Genomic DNA, 24,210 nt, shown 5'->3' on the forward strand with positions numbered 1-24,210 from the left:
CATTTTAAAAACGTAAACAAAGTTCAAATTTTTGACATTAGACTTGAAAAAACACAACTGACTTTAGCTAGATGGGTGAGCTTATTAGTAGATCATGAGCTAGGTCGACCAGAAAGCTATCGAAATCGGGAAACAGCTGTTGTTTCCCAAGTCAAATGTCAAATGAAGTCTATTCACAATAAACATAATTTGACAGCAAGCTTGAGAAGCATCTGATACAGCTGATCTTCGTGTGTGGCATTATTAATAGATTTTGAATTAAGTACAATAATACAATAATTAATAATAAAATATATCTAAACTTGAACTTCAGTAGGCCGAGAACATGACACTCTTCTTTTTTTCTTATTTTAGAAACACCTGAAAACAAATAACCAGATTTCCATTATTCGAAGAACAGCTGATGGAAAATCACCACATGCTCAATTTCAATTTCAGAGACACATAAACCCATTTTAAAATATGCGGCCGCTAAAAAATAAAAAACCGTGAGCAATATGTATTTTTTATGATCTGCAGCAGCATATGACAAAGTCCAAAGTAAAATGTATATTGTCAAGTGTGTGTTGTGTGCGCCCGTCTTTGTCTGTCGTGCGTTTTGTTGCCGAACCGGAGACATGAGACAATAAACTGTTAACCGCATATTGCGGATTGTAATTGAACGTAACAATGATCGACATAACTACCATCATGTACCATGTGACCAAACGATCGATCGACCATTATTGAGAAATGGACCTCACAGATCAGATGTATAAATCGCATATTCAGTTCAGCCAGACCGGGCCAGCAGCATTCACTGCCGAAATCATATGTTTTAGAGTTGTATTGCAATAATGTGTGTTTTACTGAATGTTTTGGAGCATTTTTTTTTTTTGTTCGTCTGCGGCCAAATGCTCGACTACCATTACTGATGTTCAATTTAAATTGAGCACTATAAAAAATGAAAACAGCAACAACAACAAAGACATTTAAATTTTTTTGTTTCTTCTCAGGTTGGTGGCCAATTTTCGGTTCGGTACATTTTTAACGTTTGTTTGCTGGTTGCTGTTTTATGGGGGGAATAAACGGGTTTTCATGCCATGTAAACACATGCTAAGGAAAACGATATGCGAAATATCAAAACAAAAACCAACCAACAAAAAAAATTAATATAAAAATATTTGAAAATCATGTCTGACATTATTAACAGTTATCAAAACATTGTTGTTTTGGGAGTTGGTGAAGTGTTTTAAGCGCATTTTATGATATGAGTGAGACTTGTTTTTTGGGGAATAACATCAACAGATGTTCGCTGGGATTTGTTGTTGGATGTCATTTGACTCCAGATATGAAATGCAACAGCAGCATTGTTGATCAAATGATGCCTGTAATCTGTAACGTTAACATCATGTTTGCAAACACTCTGGGCTACGATCATATTTTATTAGCACCACAAAACATGTAGCCAGACACAATAAAACCGCCGCATCGCGGCTATTGCATTTTGGTTTACACTTTGTTTAGTGTTATTACTTAGTGGAGTAGTTAGATAGGCAGAGGAAACCCAACATATGTGCCTGAACGGAAAAGAAAACTTCCTCAGCACTTAAATGCATTTCGTTTTCATGTTTTACTTTCCTTTAAGAAAGCCGATAGTTCAAAAACAAATACCGTCAAAATATAATTAACATGTTAATCAGTATGTTAGCTTGAACACAAAGATATTCAGGCAACGTTAACACCTTGGCCAACAAGCCTGGCAAATTCTCTCATCATGTCATTCTTAGGAGACGGACATAAATCCGCCATGAATGGTGGTGTTCCATTCCTCGTATCGCTCATTGTGGGTTTTTGGCATAAAGTGTTAAAGTGTGATTTGTAGTCTGCAAAATCTTGAAATCTTTTTTTGCATTCAGAATTAAAAATGCAGCATCATTTTGAAGCACGGAGAAGTATATTTTCATTGCTCATGCTATGACCCATTTATGTCAGATTTTTCATATGATCCTAATAAACCTATTGTGATGATATTATTAATATGGTATTTTACGTTTTTCTTCATTAATTCAAGGCTTCATTCAAAAAGAGTGATTAATGTCAGGTATCAATTTCATTGAGAAAAATTAATCATTTTTATTTACATCTGGGAAAAAATATTGGCCACACGGAATTAATTATTCGATTGAGTTTTTTTATTTTGTAAGATTAGCCTCGTTCACACATGATTGTTCTTTTTGCGGAATTTTTATGCTAAATGGCATGTACATTACGGCTTTTTACCCGGTTAACCTTTTTTATGAAGATTTATTTGACGTATATTCAATGATATTGATTATTTAAACTCACGGGGTTAATCAAATTTAGTACAATGTAAATGTACTAGTAGTCTAGTAAATTTTTTTTTTAATGCCAAATATTTATATTATTTTTTTTTTGTACAATAATATTAATTAAAAAATAAATAATAATAAAAAAATATTTCAACTCATAGGCCCCGGCGAGATTCGAACTCACGATCTCCTGTTTACTAGACAGGCGCTTTAACCAACTAAGCCACGGCGCCCTCTTGCTTGCCCAATACACAATGTGCTATGTGAACTCACACATACCCATAACCAAAGTATGCAAGCACACACAACATCGCCTTAGTATTGTTACGTGCCATTCAACTCACTTCTCTCTCATTCTTCTAAACAACAACGCAACAACAATCGCATCAACGATGACGTTTTGTTTACACTCATAAAAAAATGTTAAGTATTTTCATTCGTTTGCCCAACAGTGCCGATGTACTAATTCGTATTATTTATACCATAATACATAATACCAAATATATTGGCACACTGAGTTGCTCTCTATCAAGAGATCTACATATCTCACACCTTTCCACACATTGAGATAGAGAGAGATTATGAATTCTTCCGCAATAACATGACAGCATGCCGCCAACATAATCACCTCTTCTCACTCTTTCCATATTACTGTATAAAATATTTATTTGTTTTTATACACTTATTTTGAGTAAATCTTTTTTGTTTTTATTGTTGTTGTTGTGTATTCTGTTTGTTCCAAGTATGCGCCAGATTATTAAACCAAAGGGAATCTAAACAACAAATCACCTTACATTTCATTGATGATGACGCACAAAAATGATGAATGATTATCGGTATATATACATACAAACATACATATAACATATCTTAAGCGTAAGAAGTACTTGAAAGTAATACGCCAGGCAATCATCATCATTATAACTATTTGGTATTGGGCAATGCATGTCTGGCAATGACAAGCGCCTACCTATTGATGTGTGTGCAAGTGCTGTTACACACAATTGACGCGTTCGCCGCCGCCGCCGCCAAAGGTCCATGTACAACAAAACGTAGGGCGTTTTATGATTATGACGAGTTATTCTAAACACGGCAAATATTTTCAGTGAAATTGAACACGATAAAATGTGTTTTATTTCAATATTTGGCTTTCAAAAAATCTCAGCCAAAAGACGAAAAACATAACAAACATCAAACACACAAACCATCGTTTCAAGTGTGTGTGAATTGAGTGAACCTGTGAAATGATATTGTCGGTTATTAACAATGTGTGAAATTGTTGACCTTTGACACTTGTGTTGTGTTATTGATGAATTGTGTGTTGTGGAATTTTGTTTCTTTCTTTTTTTATTGCATATTTACTTAATATTGGGTTTTATTTGATTGTAAAGTGAATGGGAATTGTGTGGGTTTTTTTTGTATTGAATATCGCGAGGGAAAAAAGAAAGGTTAATGCAAACATAAATTCATACATCAAAATGTGTGTTATTCATGACCTATGCACTTGAATGTTGTTTGACCAAGGAAACAATATTTAACAAATATTGTAAATTTTTTTTATAGAAAGTTAAAATAAATATTTGAGATTTTTTTCTTTATCGTTAGGAGTGCTTGCCTCCTAATCTAAAAAATCTACTCGAAGTGTTAATCTTATTTGGTATTTGTTTAAATATATCGAAAATATGCTATGATAAACAAATTTATCGCGAAAGTGTAAACGTGGTATTACTATAAAATAGTCATATGCTACAAATACGTTTAAATTTAGTTATATAGCGCAATTATGTTCACAGTTTATATGATGTGGATATGCGAAATCCTCAAAATAAATTAAAATTATTTACAACGGGTTTGCAATAATTTTTAATGGCAGCCAGCTGAAACTTGTTAAAATATAAACACATTTGTTTACAAAAAAATGGTAGATTTATTTTAATAAATTTTAATTATTTGTTTGTTAAATTTATTTTATATAAACTCTGTATTAAGAAAGTTCTGGATTTATTTAATTCCCTTATATGTGTGAATTCGAAAAACAACTTTTAGTGTTAATTATTTACAAAAATATTTCCGTCTACACCATTTTACATTACATTATTTATTTGTATTAATAAAAATATTATTTTTCACGCTTTTACAATATTAGAACGATTTAATTTTTTTCAACAGCGACAAAAACAAATAATTTTTCACACTTTCTTCCCAAACACAATGACTACTTTAGATTTTCAATAACAAAAACATTAACTAATAAAGCTCAAAATATTTATTTAAGATTTTTTTACAGTTCATTGATATTAATTTTGTATTATTAATATTATTTTCTTTACAGTTCACTGATAGTTTTTTGATTTTTATTATTATCCATTAAAAATGGGGTTTAATGGAAATTGGTGTTATATTACAACTCTTTAATAAAAATTTCCTCTTCAGTGAAAAAAAACAAACAAACAAACCTGCTAAAAGCTTTTCCATTTAAGCAATTATGAATCCAAAAATAAAACTTGTAAATTGAAAAACGTGTTAGATATGTAATTATATTGATTACGATTTTATTAGTTTTTTTTCTTTTCTTTTATTGGGTAAAAATGTTTGTAATTTTTGAATTAAATCTGGAAAAGGATTTTTTCGTGTATGTGCATGTTTACATTTATTTTCTGGCACTTCGTATTTTATTTTAATGCATTGCAAATCTTATTAATTTTGGCATGTAAATTGAGCATTAAAGTGATTTATAATTGATTGCGTTTTGATTTGAAATGTCAACGACAACGAAAGGAAATGACAAATTTTTAATTTTTAATTGGGTAAGTAAACCAGCTGATTGGTTTAATCAGCTGTTTGTGTAAATTTATAAAGTTGATGTTTTAGAGATGAAATCTTTCATAATTAAACAAACATAAACGAAAATGCTTTTAAAATCCTTTAAATGAAACACAACATATGTAGGCAAAATACTTTCAAATCAGCTGATTGGATCAGCTGATTTTATGTCAAAATTACAACTTTTTGTTTATGTTTACATTAAATCTGTTTAATTAAAAAATCGTTGGAAAATTATACAGAATTTTGTATTTTTATTATAAAATCAGCTGTTATTTTCTGTTCTCCACTTTTTTAGGTCATACTCAATATTGTTTCAGCAAGTAAATATGTAATTTATTTGATGTTTATTTAATGTCCAAATCATTGTCAACTCCTCCAAATAAATAAAAAAGAAAGAAAAAAAAAACGTGACGAAATAATTGTTGTAGCTTTCATAGCAAAACAAAAAAATCCAATGGAATTCAATTCCGAAAAACCATTTCGAAATTGCTCCATGAGAATAGACTTTGTAATCTCCGCATACAAGCAAACACAAGCTTCGGTAAAAGTTGCACCATAAGAATGAAAAGAACAAACACAAACGACAAAGAAGCTGAAAATCCCAAGAAATGTTCTAACAAATGGAAGTGATGGATAGGCTGGATGGTAAACAGATGATGCATAAAAAAAGCAACAACACCCACACCAGTGACGATAAGCCATTCCCTAACCAAAAACAAATTAGAAAGATTAAGAAAAAATGCATTTTCATCACCTACCAACTAAATTACAAAAAATAATCACCATAAAAAAGGTGCAGCCGTTGAAGCATTCGGTCCCATCCGTAGATGAAAAATGCATCATTACTAAAAAACCACAATAGCTGCCTGTTGATAATTATTAAGAATATTTAAAAGATAGCCGGTTGTTTATTCTTTGTTTAGCCATAAATTATGCTTAACATAATTATCATGGTCACCTACCTTGCTGTGTGGATGACCGACCCCATAGCTTAAACTTTTCTTTCATTTTATAATTATCTAGACAGGTGTTGAAAGCTTACATGGCCAGTATATCAAACTAAAATTCTGGAATTCCTCCTACACTTAACCCTACACTTTTGTGCTCTCATCTTGCCTAAATTAAGATGTCATGGTGTTAAGTCAATGTTTTTTGACATGATCTTTGTTTAGGGGAAAAAATCGTGAAAATTTATTTAAAAAATTAGTAACAATTCTATGCTATGTGGGTAACACCGCTAACACTTTTTTCTTCTTCTAAAAGTTATGGGACATTGACTGCTAGCTGCATGCCCAATGTTAAACAATGTGACACAAAATTAGGTGACCTAACAACATGAATTACGACGGAGCTTTGTCCAGGTGTCGTCGTCGGCAGACAGACAGTCATACATTAAATTGATTATTTGAATATTTATTTGAAAAATTATGATTACGATTCGATTGCATTTGCATAAGAATGTCATTAGAACAGTGGGTGAGTAGGCCACTTTATAATTGGACGTCGTCGAAATGTAACAAAATTATTGTCACGTTTCGATGGTATCAGCATGTAGACAACAGTATATCACAAAATTTTGATTGTTATTATTTAAAAAATATGTATATTTTATTTTTTTGTGCTGGAAGTGAAATTTAGTTCTTGGGAATTTTGTTTGGGTTTCATTTTTCAGAGTTGTGTTTCATTTGACAATCCGTAATTTGTGGAGCAGTCCAATTAGAGTTGTCAGACAACAGAGAGCAAATTATATTGCCTCTTCTATATATTGAGAGAGTATGCGAAAATATTTGTTTAAATAATTATATTGAAGAATTAATAAAAGACAAACCTATTATTTAATGTTAATTTGCATATTTGATGACATTGCGTTCTTGACATACTTAATGTAAATTCTACTCAGTATATTTATCATATTATGTAAAATGGAACACAACGCTGCATTGCTGCTTCGGCCACCAACTGTGCCATCATACATTATTTTATCTCATCTAAACATTGTATGAATATTATCAAATAATGGTTATGCTGTTGCAATTGAAGAAGGCGTGGGGTAAAACGATCCCCAGGCTTTTAAGAAATCTCCTGGCAAATGATGCGGAATACAAGTGGATAATAAGCATGCAATGCAACGAAGAAAAAAATGAACAAAAACCATTTTTTTGGGTTTGTCAGGAAAAGAAAGTCAACATTACAAATAATATGTCAAATTGCATTGGTTTGACAGTTGAGTGCATTTCTAACACATTGTATCATTTATCACCCTCTCATATAGATGTACTAAAAGAAATGTGTAGGAAAATGTAGGTTGTCTTGAAATCATTTCTCATTTTTTTTTATTTTTGTGTGGAATTTAAAATGCATTTAATTTTTGTTCGGTATTATCGGAAAAAGAAAATGAAAGTTGTTGTTAATGAAACATATCCAATCATATTGGTGGCCAAACAGAGGCAGAAAATTTCCATTTCATTTAAAAAACAATTTGTTTTATTTAAGTTACCACCAACCAGACTGCAGCGTAACAGAGGTGGTAGCTGAAGAAGCCCACCTTCTTCTGCTTTTTCGTCTGTCATGACAGAAGATTAAGAATATTTAAATTAGATAATCCGGGACCATAGTTCGAAATTGAAACAAATTGATTATGTTTTCATGGATTAACAACAGAGAAAAATGACGACGACAACGACAACAAGTGGAAGGGAAAGCATTTCTCCTCTCCCTCATATTGTGGAGTGCAGTGATGCATTCTGGGGAAGAGAATAGTAGAAAGTGCATCCATTTAGAAAACTAAGTTTTTTTTGGGAATATAATTATGATGGATTAGCTAATATCCATGGGAATTTATCACCCAATGTCAGTTGTAAAAGATTCCCATATTTATTCATATATAGAGGAAATTATTCATAAATAAGAAGAAGGGAGAGTAAAAAGTCATGTTAATTATTGGGTGGTAATACTTCAATCTTGTCAACTGTCATGTCAAAGTTGTGAATAGAAAATGCACAGCTTTACAGAAATCATGATGCACAATTCATCTTTGATTTATACAACATTTCATTCTTATACATTGACGGAAGTCAAATTAATTGAATTACTTTAAAGTATACATTTACATATACTACTTTAAATTGAATCGATTAATGAAATTCTGAAATACGGCTTTAGACATACCTTGAGATGATATAAAAGTCCCGTCAGCTGTGGATTGACATATACAAGAATACACCAATGTTTACTTAAGCCTAATTTACACTGGACATGTTTTACGGAAACCGTGATTTATTTGACATATATACAAAGGAAATGACAAATTTAACGACGAATAAATGTCTATGATTTTCATCATAAAACTCATTCGGCGTAAAGTCGCATTTAAAGAAGGAAATTGGTGGAAAACTGAAAAGTATATTATCATGTCTTTAAATCAGCACTTATATTAGAACTATTTGTCGGGATATGTAATGTTGCCGGGATATGTAAATTTGGTACAATGTAAACGTATTTTTGCGAAATATTGGTTTTTAGGTTGTATTTCAATAATACTATGATTTAGATCATGATTTAAAATAAATCGAGATCTGAGATGATTGAGTTATTTATACCTAACAATTAGAAAAATAAATTCCAACTTTTGATTGGTATGTATTCTGTTCTTACTATGTATGTTATCTGACTTAAATTCCTAAATTAATTTAAAATTTCATAATCCTTCGCCCTAAAAAGGCATAGAACTCAAAAATGTTTTTATTGTATTACCATACAAAATTGAATCCATCATTATCTAAATTGTCGTGTAAAATTGTGTGTAATCGAGATAATTTTAAATACAACACTGATTTTGTACCAAATAATACAAAAACAACAAAAATGTTTATTAAATCCTTTAGATTTTATAGCAAATGACATACAACATATGTTGCAAAAATACATTAAAATCAGCTGATCATTGGATCAGCTGACTTTATGTCAAAATAATAACCTTTTTCTTGTTTACTTTAAATCTGTTTAATTAAAAAAAGAAAAAAAGATTGGAAAATTACACAGGATTTTGTATTGTTATACTAAAATCAGCTGTTATTTTCTGTTCTCCCCTTTTTAGGTCAAAAAAATATACGTAATTTGTTTGATATTTTTTTAAAGTGTGTGGAACAACTTTCCTGAGAGTATCAAAATGGCAAGATTTTTTTATAAGTCTTAAAATTTTCTGCAGCTAAAAAATCGATTAAAAAATAATATTATTTTCATTTTTTAAAGGTTAATTAATATTATGAATTATGAAAATACTAGCCAGCTACGTGCCAAACTGTGTGTGTGTACGTAAACAAATATCAGCTGACTGACTTATGTCATTTTAGTATTAAACTAAACAGCTGTGATTTTGTGTCACGATTTATAAATCAAGTCGGTTTAGAAGGTTTATTCTAAACAAACCTTTTGACATGCAAAAGCGCCAAATTTAAATTTTGGAGGAAACGATAATGTTATTTGGTAAAAATATGTGGATTTGTCTAATGAATATTCAAAAAAAATGCTTTTTATACGGCAATTGAACACAAAGCAAGGAAAGTAGTGTTGTAATAAAATAGTCTTTCAGAATATACAACGCACGTGGCTTATTTTACGAGTGTTGGTTTTTTTTTTATTAATTTTGTTTATTGACAATTTGTCAAGGACTATTACAGGGATATCCTAATTAAATGGTAGCCACTCTGCAGGACAGAAGAAACCAATATTTATGTGCACATATCAAACAATATTTTCAAATAAAAGTGGTGAACACACACGCACGCTCGGAAGGAACTTTGCAATCATTGAAATGTCAATTGTAGAAATTATGATAGCGTGTGTGTGTGTGTGGGTCGGAAGGATATCTACAATTTTGTTAAGTGTTGATAATTCAAGTGCAGACGTTCATATGCCGATTATCATCACATTGGTGGTGTTAACAACATGTCAACACCATGGCTTATGCCATGTTTACCACAGCCCGTTGAGAATGAAAGGGAAATTTATGTTGCACCCTGCAACTTGTTTACTTTTGATTAGAAGAAGAGGCGGCATTGTACATAAAATAAATAAATATATTGCATTCCCTTCCGAAAGTTCATAATAATGCTGTGTAATTTCTCTCTATTGTTTAAGATGATTTATTGGCTATGGGGTGGACCATTTCTATTTCAATTTGAGTGGGGTGGGGGTTTAGACTATCGATTGCATTAAATTAACACTTAAAACCAATTTTCGGGCCATAAATCTATTGGTGAAGCTTATTACAACAATAACAATGACTGTGAAAACTCCCCCCTCTAAACACAGATATCATATCACAATAACAAAAATCATACAAGTTTTGGGTTAAATTAATATTCGAATAAACACATTGCCATAAATTCTTTCCAGCTGATGCGAATGCAGGCTGCAACAGATCAACAAAAATATGGACTTAACATTTTTTTTACAAGATAATAATTTGCATAATTATTCTGTAATATTGCAGCCTCAGTTGAAATACAACTATTTAACGAATTTTTTCGTGTTTTATGTAAATCACCAAAATGTAGTCATAAATATATCAGCCGCACATTGTGGGGCCTCGTGTAAACCCACTGTGATGCGGTTTTTCGTTTTTGTTTGGTAACAAGTAGAGAACTTTCTAGAAATAACTTAAGCTCAAAAAATTTGACACTTGCTAATGAAAATTTTGACAAAATTAAAATTATGTTCTGCTGAGAAGAAAGTTTACATAAATAAATATATGAAAAATAAATATTTTTTATAGAATGGTTAAATTTTCTAATATTTTTTTCATTCCAAAATTTCATATGCAATATATATATTTTTTTAGTATGGCATGTTTATGGCAACCCAAGCTCTGGAGGCATTTAAAATGCAATCCGTTTTTCGGATGACTACAATTACACGGACTAATGCTGCTGTTTGACCCCCTATTGCTTCAATGTGGAAATTGATTTATAGCTGTTTTCACACAAAAACGAGGAAAACTCACAAAAAAAATCTTAGCAAAGAGGAGATGACATAGCTAGTCATTCATCCAAGCAACCAAACCAACAACCATTTAAATTGTGAGCAAGTTCAATTTTAGGCAACTTCATTTCCTATGCCATCATTCGTAGTGGCTTGCTGGTTTTCCTCGTTGATTTTTCTTTTTTTGTTTTTGATTTTCACAACTAAAAATAAAACTAAGACAAATTGTTTGGATAATTTGTCTACAATTTGCCGAGACGGAGCCATGAAACTGAACCTGAATAGGCCAACAACAACAAAAAACCAGTGTTATGTGGTGTTGGATGGAAATTCTTGAAATAATTTCAAACGACAAAATTTTAATTACTTAATACCAAAAGACCAAAAGAAAAAAATTGCCGTAATATTGCGTGTTTGTCTTCTTCTTCATCCTCCACGCTTGCTTAAGTGTGGAAATTAATTTGTGGACTATATCATTGACATGAAAATGGGGAACTTTTACTATATGTGTGCGTGTCAGGAAAATATAGATTTTCACTTAATATCTGTTCCAATTTTTGTGTGGTTACATTTATTTTATTATTGTAAATCATGTTTGATATATGTGTGTCAACACAAATTAAGTTTTCTTTTCAAAATCTAGGGAGTTTTTAAAAAAACATAAAACTTTTCATTCCTAGACAAAACAGAGAAAATTTGTTTGAAATAAATCATGCATTGATTAAATGTTTCCATTAAAACAGATCACTTTTAAAAATTCTTGATATAAGAGACAGAAAAATAAATGTGTAAACATGTCTGCAGTGAAAGCAAATTCGTCAAGTGGGAAGTAACAACTTAAAAAGCTCGAGCGTCAGAAAGTACGATCAGCTGTTTGCTGTTTCACTTCGATCAGCTGTTTGTTGTTTAGATTTTTATTTAATAGCGTCGTTTAAAATTACATTCTACTTATTTATTATAAAATAACATTACAACCTGATTCGTTGAAAAAGACGAATTTGTCAATTCCAAATACGTCTCGACTATCTGTCAAATTTTTCCTTATAATATTTCACATGCTTGGCAACATTGCACATCGAATTCAAGTAGAAATTACGCACTATGACAGTTAATCGAGAAATCAGCTGCGCTAAATGTATTTCGTTTTTTTTTCGAGTCGATTTATCAGCTGTTTCTCAAGTTTGCTGTCAAATTCCATAATTGTGAATTGACTTTTGTTATGAAAACGTAAACAAAGTCTAACATTTTGACACTAGATTTGAGAAAAAAACAGCTGACATTCGCTTGCTGAGTGACGTTATGAATAGATCATGACAATTATTTTCAGATGTCAAAGAGAATGTTCCCTCAATTTCATCTCACTACGATTATGGTTTAAAAAACGACTAATTTTTCTTAAATATCGTTTAAACTCCCTGTCACCTGACTGTCGAGAAAAAATAACTATTCCCATAATATGCAAATTGCAAGCTCAATCATGGGAACTTTAATCGTTAAAAACGAATATCAATAATTTACACCCCCTGTGCATAGCATTCGCTAATTGACTTTAATAACCGAAAACATGTTGTGAATTTTAAAACTACACGAAGATGAAGAAGACGAACTTCTTTTCCAACACACACACCTATTGTTGATTTATAAGTTTGGCTCGATGTTGCCAACTATAATCTTGCCGTATTTTTTAATATTCCTGTCATATCTCCGCTTCATATATTATTTCGAGCAAATTCTTGTCAACACTTTGTAAATCAATCAGCTGGTGTGTGTGTGTGTGTTTGATTTTTTAATTATTCGAAAAATTAACAGAAAAAGAAGAAGAATACCAACAACCGAACATTCCTCTCACAAATTGCACATAAATTAAATTATTAATATTTTTCCTTATTATATTCTTCGACAAAAATAATAGCCACACCACGACGTCTGCGTGTTAGGGAGAAATGGGACTTTGTCATTTCTTTTTGGCTTATTTGGCTGGCTTCATGCTAAAATCATAAATGTCTCAATAATTTCAGTCATTGATAATTTGTTAAAATTTACTTCTTCTTCTTCTTGTGCTTCGTGAAAAAATACACATGTATTTGAATACGTATTTCAATTTCACGAAAATCACATAAATTATTCGTGTGGATATGCAAGCAAAGTTATTGTTTGTCCAGTCGAATTCAAACATCATCCAATGGAAAATTTACATACACATGTTTCTAATTTGTTGTTGTAAAAAACAAACCAACATATCTGTCTGACCTCCAAGCGTTTGCCCACTTTTTTGTTGTTGTTGTTTTTGGTTTGTCTGTCAATCATAATTCACGCATTGGCTCACGATTTCAAGACCACTGGCTGGGCAGCAGCAGTGGCTCAATATACAATATTCAGGTGGTACTACTTACCTGAAAAGAAAAAGAGAAAAAAGAAAAACGATTAATAAAATTAGGTTTTTTGTTGGTCACCCAAGGAAAATATTTAATTCTATAGATTAGCTGGCAATGATAATAGAAATAAACATTTCCCAAATTCGGTCACTCATTCATTTCACTCAAGTTCAATCAGAAACATTTCAAAATGTGAAGCTAAACTTTAGCATAGGAAGTTCCATGTGAATCATATCCAAAACAAAAATCAACCAAACCAAATGGTGAAAGTCCATATCAACACTAATGATGCAATTAATTTAAATAAATCTTTAACAAATTAATAAGCCTATAAAAGCTATTCGAAAAAATAACCCCCCCAAACATATGTTCGTTCATCTTCCGTCAGATACCGATCCCAAAGAAGAAGAAGCAGACAATCATGCAGTTGTCAGAAAATTTAAGTTTTGTTTTTTTGGTGTTTTAATTTTACCGCTTACCGCATTAAACATCGATTTTTTCTATTAATTTTTAACACGCAAACAAATGTTATGTTTTTTTCGACTATTTAATTATTTAAACATTTCTTGGTTAACACCTTGCCTGGGGCCATTCAGTCATGCCCATTAGAAATCACTTAGTCACAAGCATGGGCACACAATTGCCACTGGGGAAAAATGCCATTGAAGTTTTCCCATATAAACTGAGTTCATCAGAAAAAAAATTGGAGGCGTTTCTGGATAATTTGAAAGCTACAAGTGGCAAAAGCCCAAGCCCCAACGAAGCTAACATGCCAAAAGGAAGTCTTCCAAACGAACAAGATTGTAATAGCGATGATGATGACGATTTTTTTGTTTTTTCTGGAGTGCAGACAGTGGGGAGTGCTGCTACTAAGTTTTTCCTGATATGCAAATGAATATTCAATTAATTTTCCTAGTGATCAATGAAAATGTTTCTCTGGCAATACCTGTTTCCTTGCCAGTGTATGTCTTCCCTGGTTTTCCAGCCAAGACAATTTGAAAAAAAAAATACCGTCTTACGAAAAGAGAGGCGTTGATTCACTTAAACTGCAATTTCTAAGTCTATGAATTATGATCTTGAGAATTTAAGACCAGTCATTTAAAAAGGAGGAAATTGTCTCCACTACTGTCATTTCACTACGTTCTTATATCTTAATTGTCAATGTAATAGTAACACAATTCCATTTGAAATCGTTAAACGAAAATTGATTTTTAATTAGAAATTTTCGTGGATTATGATATGAGATGATTGAAATCTATAAATCTAGTTGCCAAGATTAGCAGTTAATAATCGTCGATTGAAAACGTGCAAAAAAAGATATGAAGAAATTAAAATGATGTCTTTGTTAATTAAGTGTCAGTTGCAATTAATGGATGAAACATAATGAACGCATCAAATAAATTAGGAAAAATGAGTTGATAAATCAGAGTTGCATTCTGGCAAAATAAGCGGAAGATTTAAGGTTTGTTATGTGTGTAAATTTATAAACAAAATATCAGCTGGCTGTGATTTAGGTTTTATTCCAGGATTTATTAAAATATGCTAAATTCTGAATAATATAAATCTAGAATTACATGTTTATATTAATTCAAAACGATTGATTTTTTAAATTCATAAACAAATACCAGCTGACTGTGATTTATTTTACTCATGGGTACATGTAAACGTGAATGGTTTTATTTCAGGATTTATTAAAGCTCGTTTAATACTGAGTAATAAAAATACACTTATATTAGCAATTACTTAGAGTGAATTAGTATTGTGTAAGAAAATTGAAAAAAAATTTAATGAACTACTATGGGCAATTTTGTGGAATAATACATGGAAAATTTAATGTTTGCTGTGCATGTATATATTTGTAAACAAATATCAGCTGATTGGTTGAAAGGTAACTAAATGTAAATATTCAGAGTTTGTTTCCAAATCTTTTAAAGCTGGTTTAATATTGCATAAGATAAATTCAGTATTAGAAGTTTTTATTAATTCAAAACGACAGAATTTTAAAATTATGTTTTATCTACATAAATCAAGATTTAATTAAACACGTCATTTACATTTTCAATTTAATTGGGTATGCATCAAATAAATGAGCACAGTTTGGCAATTAAATAAAGAGAGCGACTTACAAACAATGTTTCGTATTGAAAATAAAAAAAAGTGATTTTTAAAGGTGAACTAAATTTATTTATTTAAAACGTCAAAACAAAATCTGCAAAATACAGCTGATTTGATAATTAATGAAAAAAAGTTATTGACATTTTACATTAAATGTCAAAATAAAGTCTGCAAAAACAGCTGATTTCATAATTAATTAAGAACAAGTTATTGGAATTTTACAATAAAATTCTAAACATTTTGAAAATTATCTTGCCAATAGTAAGACCATCGTTCCTTTATCTATCAAAAATAATAACTATTATATAATATATAGTTCATCTTTTGATATGCAGATGTTGAAGTTAAATAATAATGATAATGGTGTAAATGTTTTGCTCTATCAATAGCAAAAAGTTTATTTCAGTTGAGATCGGCTAATTTATTCATATAGAGAACAGCTGATTGTTTGTTATGATTCTTCTTTGTATATTAACCATGGCACAATAAATAGGTAGTCCATTTAGCACAGCTGACTATTCGATTAACTGTCAAACTGTGTATAGTTTCCACCATGGCACAATAAATAAGTAGTCCATTTACCGCAACTGATGACTTGATTAACTGTCAAAGTGCGTAATTTCTACTTAAATTCGATGTGTAATGTTGCCAACCATGTGAAATATTATCACATGGGCAATTATTCATCCTTTGACAAATAATATGTACTTAAAACCAATTATTCTGTTTTAAACACAGTGTGAGAGGTAAATGTAAATATTGCATTACTCTGGCATTAGGTTATTCAATACCTATTAATAAAGTCATCCAGAGAGCAGAAGTCATCTGTTATTTTAATTTAATATTAAAAATTTGAAGGTTGTTTACATTTTCATGATGTGAAATCTATTCACTATGAGAGAATTTTACAGCAAATTGGAGAACAGCTGATTTGCAGCTGATCTTCCTAGGTTACCATTTCTCAATAGACATTGGTTAATTGTTTCATTAAGTTGAAGACAGCTGATTATTTCGCATCTTATTCTCTCTCTTTCTCTTCTTATTCCCAATGACTACTTTGACATGTGCACCTAAATAATTTACCCTTTCAAAATAAAACCAATTAAATGGAACGCTTTCGCTTTTCTTGGACAATGTGGAGGCGTTGCAAATGCAGATTGTTTTTAGCTTTAAAGTAATAACTACATTGTGTGTAAGTATATGGTTTTTTTACCAAAAGCACAATTTCCATACATCTGTGCTACATTATTCACTTGGGTGTGATAAATGACATGTTGCCAATTTTGTGACGTTTAACAATGTTGCCAACTATGTTTCCCTTTTTTCCTTCATTTTTTACCAAACGTAACATCAAATTAATTACAATTCAAATGCTAAGTGAATACCCCCTACCTTGTAATTAACTATTTGAAAAATCTTATGGATACTTGTTGTTGTTTATTTGCTAAATATATAAAAATATTGTTTATTTATTCCATTTCCAAAATTCAATTGCATGCTGTGTCAATATGAAATATTTGCAATAAATTTGAATATTAACGGCCATGTTTTGACAAATTCGTTGAATTTGAATTTATGTTTGTTAAGAAAGTCAGAAACAATAAAAAAAAAACACCAAAACCAAAAACGCAAGGCATAATCTTTTTTGATAATCATGGTTGAAAATTTTCGAGTTTTGCCATAAAGATTTGATATGTCTCTCCCCGGCAAACCACAAGGTTGTCTGTTGCCACTTAAAAAAAAAAACCAAAAATTGAAAAAGCTCACGCAATATTAAAAGCCGCTACAGCTGAGCTCATGTTTCAGCTGTTTAATAGCTGGTGGAATGGCAGTACTTTTTTTGTCCAATTTGTTTGAATGCTTGAGCTGCACTGCCACGCCTATCAACTGTTTTGACTACTGTCTTGTGTTGAAAATGAAATCCAATTCGCTGCCAAGTTGTGTTTTTTTGTTATTATAATGGCATTAAAGCATGTTTTTTGTTGTTAATTTTATGGTGTTTGGTGTTTTCATTAGACTCACTCACTTTAATGTAGACATTTTGACATAATGTAATCTCAAACAATTGAAATGCAAATTTGAATTATAAGGAGATACAACAGGGCAAAAATTAAAAAAAAAATAAAATAAAACGGTTTCTTATTCTCGACCTAAACATTGCAACATTTGAATGTCAGTCAACAAACTTTGGGTATGTAATACATGCCACTTGTGTATGTGGCTAATTCATCAGACCAAAAGCGTAGTTAGTGGGTGAGTGTAATAATACACACTGCCAGGTTTACATGACGTGCTACAAAAACAAAGCAAAAAATTCGTGAGTTGACCATTTGAGAAAAAACCAACAAACAAGAGTTGATGTTACCAACTCTTCAGGTTTATTACCGAATACATTTTTTAAACTACTTGCATTTTTGTTATTGTTGTATTTTAAGTATGTTGAAAATTACATAATTTAAGCGGTGTTTTGTTTGTACAAATTTTAATGATACCGAAATTAAAGAACAGTAATACATATTTTTATTGTTAAGATTATTCACATTTAAAGACACGTTGCTAATGTGCGAAGCGTGAGGGTCATTTGGGTGTTACTTCAACAACAAACTATTGGTTTACACCCACGCACACAAAATTGCCGGGAATTGAAGTCTCCTCTTTGTCACATTGCAGTGTGTGTGTTCTGCGCTAAAGCATCTATTAATCTGCATGGCATATGCATTAAAAAAGAGTGTGTGTGTGCATCGTGTTATGCCACCTTCCTGCTCTTCCTTCTTTTTAATGCCACAATATCATATTTTTTTTGACAGCAGATGGTTTGGGATTTTGGCTGCTAAATGCATATTTATGTTTACGACTTGCAACAACAACATAACCAACAAAAAAGAGCTTCTATTTATTTTGGAAGTTATTTTAGGTTTGACCTAAAGAAGAAGAACTGACAGCAAACACTTCGTCATTTGGGTGTGTGTGTTTGTGATTTTTTTTCATTTGAAATGTCTAAATATTGACATTTCAGAAGTGTTGAGTTTATTCATTTTTATGAAGACTATTTTTTTTTAAGTTTATTTACTCTACTCGTAAAAATGACCTCAGTTGCGAACAAACAGCTGTGGTCTAGAAAAATAGCACTAAATTTTAATAATAGGGGGATTGATGTTTTTTTTGTTTTATGTTTGGGTTGTGAATTTAGAAACATTTTCAAATTATTTAGCCAATACTGGACATTTTGGGATGTGAACATATATCAGCTGAATGTTTTTTTAATTATCTCAAATTCAGTGTAAATAACATCAATTGATTTCGTAAATCCACATCATATAAAGTGTGTATGTAAATGCGCTGTAGGTTTACTCTTGTTAATCGCAGCTAACTTCACTCTAATGTCACATACTATTTTAATACTAATTATTACAACCATGGCACAATAAATTGGTAGTCCATTAAACGTAACTGATTATTAGATTAACTGTTAAAGTGCGTAGATTCTACTTGAATTCGATGTGCAATGTTGTCAACCATGAGAAATATGAATAGATAAAATTTGACAGATTGTTGGATAAAAAAAGAAATGTTTTTCTTTAGATACATCACCTTCTTATGGCATCATGATTACAACTAAGGAAAACTTCAATTTAGAAATTCAAATTTCACTATTATCTAATTATATATATATATATATATATATAAGAAAAGTCTCTTGGATAAGTTTTTATTAATCTTGCAAGGACAGTTAGGAAAAATATGCTTCGAAACTAGTCGGCTTCATTTTAGAGCTAGTTGTTTTATTTATATAATTAAAAAAGCTATTCTTTTAATAAAAATAATTTTCTAATTTCAAAGATTTTTCGCATATCAAATAATTATAAATTCTTTCTGCATATTGTAATTCATTGTATTATTATATTTTCTTTCCACTTGCATCTAACTTCACTCCAATGTTACATACTATTTTAATACTAATTTTTGCAACTCGGAATATTCACCATTTTAAATTTCACTAGTTAATTATTTATTTTAATTTAAAATACATTTTACAAAATATAATTTCAACGTTATTCCTCGACTTTCCATCTCTGTTCGCGATGCCTTTACATCTCATTTCCATAGGAGTGTTAAAAGGCGCAAAAAACACGCGGCCCTTCATCTCATCCATTGTGTGACTAATTCATAGCGCAATGTCAAATAGAGATGAAATGTCAAGATGACAGGTATGTCTGGTTTCTGGTTCTTTGCATAATTATAGAATATTATGTAAGTTTTTGCTGAAAAAAAAATATTTTGTAGGTTGACAATTTTTCTTGTTGGAATTTATTTAAATGACTTCATCATCGAGACGAGACTATTGAGACAGAACAGAATGTTATGTTTTGCAAGAAACGCCGTATGTCATTGTCACAATTAACATATTTTAATAAGATTTATTTTCAAGATGCTTTAGAAATTTTACAAAAAGAAACATGCCGACAATTCTAAAGCGTCTTATATACTGTTCGCACAAGGCAAAGATTTGTTTGGTATTGGAAAGGGACTTGGTGTTGAAATGGTAGAGAGGAGATACATTTTATTTCCATTTCATTTACTTGCATGTTTCGTTTGTTTAATTTTACAGAAAATTAGTACGTTTACATAATATGTTGATTCACGTATTTTTTGACATATCAAAAGACACTTTTCAGTTTTAATAAAAATATATTTACATTGTACTTGAATCGGTTAACATAGCTGACGGTTTTAAATTGCCAATTCCATTGGATATATGTAAAATAAATCCTCATAATGTAGGTTAACCAGGTAAAAGGTTATAATAGTACGTTTACATTGTACTGGATTTCTTTAGCTCAGTAAGGTTTAATTGTCAATTTCATTGTATATATGTCAAATAAATCCTCAAGCAGTCTATTAACCGGGTAAAAAGTTTTAATGTAAATACATATCAATAATCGATTCAAAATAAAAACTCAATCGGTTTTCCCATCCTCACTACTTCCGGTATATTATAACATAAATAAATCTGGCATTTAAACGGAAATAAAGCCTCCATGTATATTATCTATCATCCTATTCACACATACCATCTTTACCGCATTCACACATCTCAATTTTCTTATAGTTACTTAGTGTCAAAAAATTAGCCACTTAGACAACCCATTGTGAATTGGCAACAAAACAAATGCCAAAAAGGGCTTTTGTTTCCCTTTTATGAAAAAAAACAACACAATAATAATAACAAACAAATTTTAACTTTTTCTAAGGTCATATAAAATAAATAGAGATAAAACGAACAGCGACCCCATCATATGGAAGTGTTTACATGCGCAAGTTTTTTTTTTGGTTGGTGGGTAAGGGAGGAGGGGAACTTGAAAATCAATGAATGACTGTCAGAGATCATGTAAAAAATGTCACTAGACTTATTTCGAATAGTGATGCCCAAGCATAACCAGAATTACTGGATGAAAAAAACCCGCAAGCGGTAGACTTGTTTGTTGTTTTGCTATGAACAAAAAAAAAACGCTCATTTAATTGAGGAATATTTAGTTTTCGGAACTGGAAGACACAAAGATTGACGAGTCTATGGCTTAAAACAAAGGCACACTTAATGGCTATTTATGTTTATTGCCGACAAAAAAGTTATAATCCAGTTTTCAAATTTGTTTTTTTTTTTAAATACATGGATATTTATTGAAATGATTTCAGCGTTGCATCTTGCACACGCAACCCGAATATGGCACGGCGTAACCAACAAAAGGTGATGGTGATTTTTTTTAAATATTTTATTAAGAAGTTGCAGTGAAAGTCACCGCTAATTAATAGCCTGTGGAATTTATTGAATTCCCAAAACCCAACATACAAAAATTATTAACACAAAAATCAGATGATCCACAGTAGTTTTAGTATGACATTGTTGACAACATATTTTCCCAAAAATCAAAAAAAAATATATATATATGCATTGCATATTAATCCCATGGGACCCCATACCGTGGTTTGTTGTGAACACAAGGTATTAACAAATAAAGATATCCCACAGAGATTATAAAGTGTTTTAATCTTTAATGCAATGGCAAATGCTTTTCTCAATAAGTTAAAACTATGATTTTATGGGTTATGGCCGAAACACAATTAAACACCCTGTTTCCCCCACAATGCTGTCAAGTTTACGGTGTCAATTGACACTTGCTGTTTTAGTGTCAAATTTGAAACTCTTTTTTTATTATAGTTTATGTTCATCACCATTTATTTCTAACTCTTTGTTTTTAGTATAGAATTTTGTGGAATGTAACCAAATACTTTTGTTTATTACTGTAATTTTATGATTAGAAATTAATACCATAATGAGGGTGGTTAGAATTAAGATGAAGAAAAATTTTATGGCAGAAACCGTTTTCATAGCTAATATTTCTCGGTAATTTGTTAACTAATTTATAGATTATTTCAAATATGACTTACCAGATTTCAAAATAAAATTCTTTACTATCCAACAGAGAAATTGTGTTAGAAATGGGTTAATTGCTGTCATTATTGGATATTTTCAATAAAAAGGGAACTTGACACTTTCTTCATTTTTATTCTAATTTTTTAGAACAGTTTAAAATGATGACTTTTTGATTCCAGGTTGTCATGTGGTTTAATGCAATAATAATATTGACCAAACACAATGAACTCTTTTTAAGGCGTTTGTAAAATTTGACTTTGGAACAGATTTAAAACTTTATTAAGAGCATAAATATAACACATTTGGGCTTTATGAAGTCGATAACAAATTTTAAGCTTTCGAACGACGTGATACGACATTAAACGTATAAATATAATGAAGTCATAATTTCCGCAGTTGGGCTAGAACATAAAGAGGTACGTCTTTAAAATTTCAAACATAATGATCTAATTTAGTTCGTTTTTTCTTTTTCTTTATAAATTACTTGAGCTTATTTCAAGTTAAGTCAATATGAAAATTTTGACAGGAAATTATAAATTTCTTTTATAAAAGACAACATATATCCCACTGAGCTTCCCATGGATTTCTAAAGCAATCTTACGTCTCGATATTTCCAACAGTTTTTTGTTAAAAGGCTTGTTTCTTTAATAATATTCAAACGGAGTAAAGTAGTTAATCAACTATGTGTAAACGTAATTTAAGTATTTCATCACCTGATTTATTGATGTAAGTCTTCTATTTGACTCAAGATGCAATAACAAGGTGATGTATCAGAACAAAAGAATTTATTTTCAACCCGACCATCTGTCAAATTTTATCTAGTAATATTAATCATGATTGGCAACATTGCCTATCAAGTAGAAACCACGCACATTGACAGATAATCGAATTGTCAGCTGCGCTAAATGGACTACCTATTTATTGTGCCATAATTGATCCCCATGGTGTAAATTGCTAAATTATTATGTAAATATTATATAATATTAAACTAAAAGTTGTACAAACTCATAAAATGAGCAAATTTGCCTTCTAACCAGTTCGTTGAAATCAGCTGGAAATGTAATCAGCTGTTAATTAAAATTGTGTTTGTCTCTTTATAATAAAGACAGACATTTGTTATTCCCCTTTAAATTTCTTTTTATACATACATTGTGAAATAATTCTTAAAAACTTGAGATTACATACCGACTAAAATAATAAATTGCAAATAAAAACCGACGCTAATATTTTCCATTTCATTTGTTGGTAATTAGTTTCATTGACACTTAATTTGTTTGATTACACATTTTATGATTAGAAACCAACAATGGTTTAGTGTATGCTGTGTCTTCCTTATCAAATGGTCAAATGTCATTTGCCGGAAATAAATAATATTTCCTCAATATTATTTCAGAGTTGCCATATAACTGAAAAAACAAAATATGAATATTCAAAAAAGGAAGAAAAATCAAATGATAAATAAGTTTAATTTATTATTTTAAATATTCTTTTGTAGAACCATAAAAATATAACTCTCTATTTTCCTGTAATTAAGAACCAATAAACTATAAAACACCATTCACACCGAACAGAAAAATTGACCACCAAATTCCTAGGAAACCCACCGCTGCAATGAAGGGGGCGTTCAATCACTGCAATTGAAATGAAAACAAACCAAAAAAATCAAACGATACGGTAATAATTCCAATTCTCTCGACGTAATCACTCGTAAGCGCGATGCGCAATGTATGGCATATTGTCTTAGGTCAGTGGCTCATTGATTGTCGTCACACATGCAAAAGTCAGACAAACGTAGAATCAGCAACAACCGCAACATCACTCACATCCATCCAAACACACATGTTCGTTTGCACATTTTCGGTTCAGACGGCTGGCAGGCAGGCCAGTTTGTTTGGCGATTGTGTGGTGTTTATTTAAGCAGCAAATTTTCGCGCTTCATATATCATTGTGATGTGTTGTCTCCTCATCCACCAACTGCGTTTTTATTTTCCTTTTTGGTTTTAGCATCAATTTTTTTGTAGATGAGAGTTGTTGTAGTTTTCTGTTTTCATATCTGTTATTGGTTTTTCATTCATGCATTAGTTTACCATTGCAGTAAATCGTTTAATGTCGTGGAAGATAATTGTAATACATAATTTAGGAGAGGTGACGCGCCAATGCAAGTCAT

The 24,210-nt window shown here is 30.8% G+C and overlaps 1 protein-coding gene and 1 non-coding gene across 2 annotated transcripts in view; both read right to left on the minus strand.

Annotated features, from left to right (window-relative positions):
* The window catches only part of LOC133325939 (putative uncharacterized protein DDB_G0282133), a 97,386-nt gene that overhangs the window by 16,962 nt on the left and 56,214 nt on the right, over positions 1 to 24,210 (minus strand). The gene's annotated exons all lie outside the window — the stretch shown is intronic.
* Trnat-agu (transfer RNA threonine (anticodon AGU)) lies at positions 2,472 to 2,545 on the minus strand. Its single transcript has one exon. It is a non-coding gene; the product is annotated as a tRNA-Thr (tRNA).

Source organism: Musca vetustissima, unplaced genomic scaffold, assembly GCF_032173495.1.
Source record: "Musca vetustissima isolate MV318-11 ecotype Yass unplaced genomic scaffold, APGP_CSIRO_Mvet_v1 utg6593, whole genome shotgun sequence".
Classification (NCBI taxonomy): Eukaryota; Metazoa; Arthropoda; class Insecta; order Diptera; family Muscidae; genus Musca; species Musca vetustissima.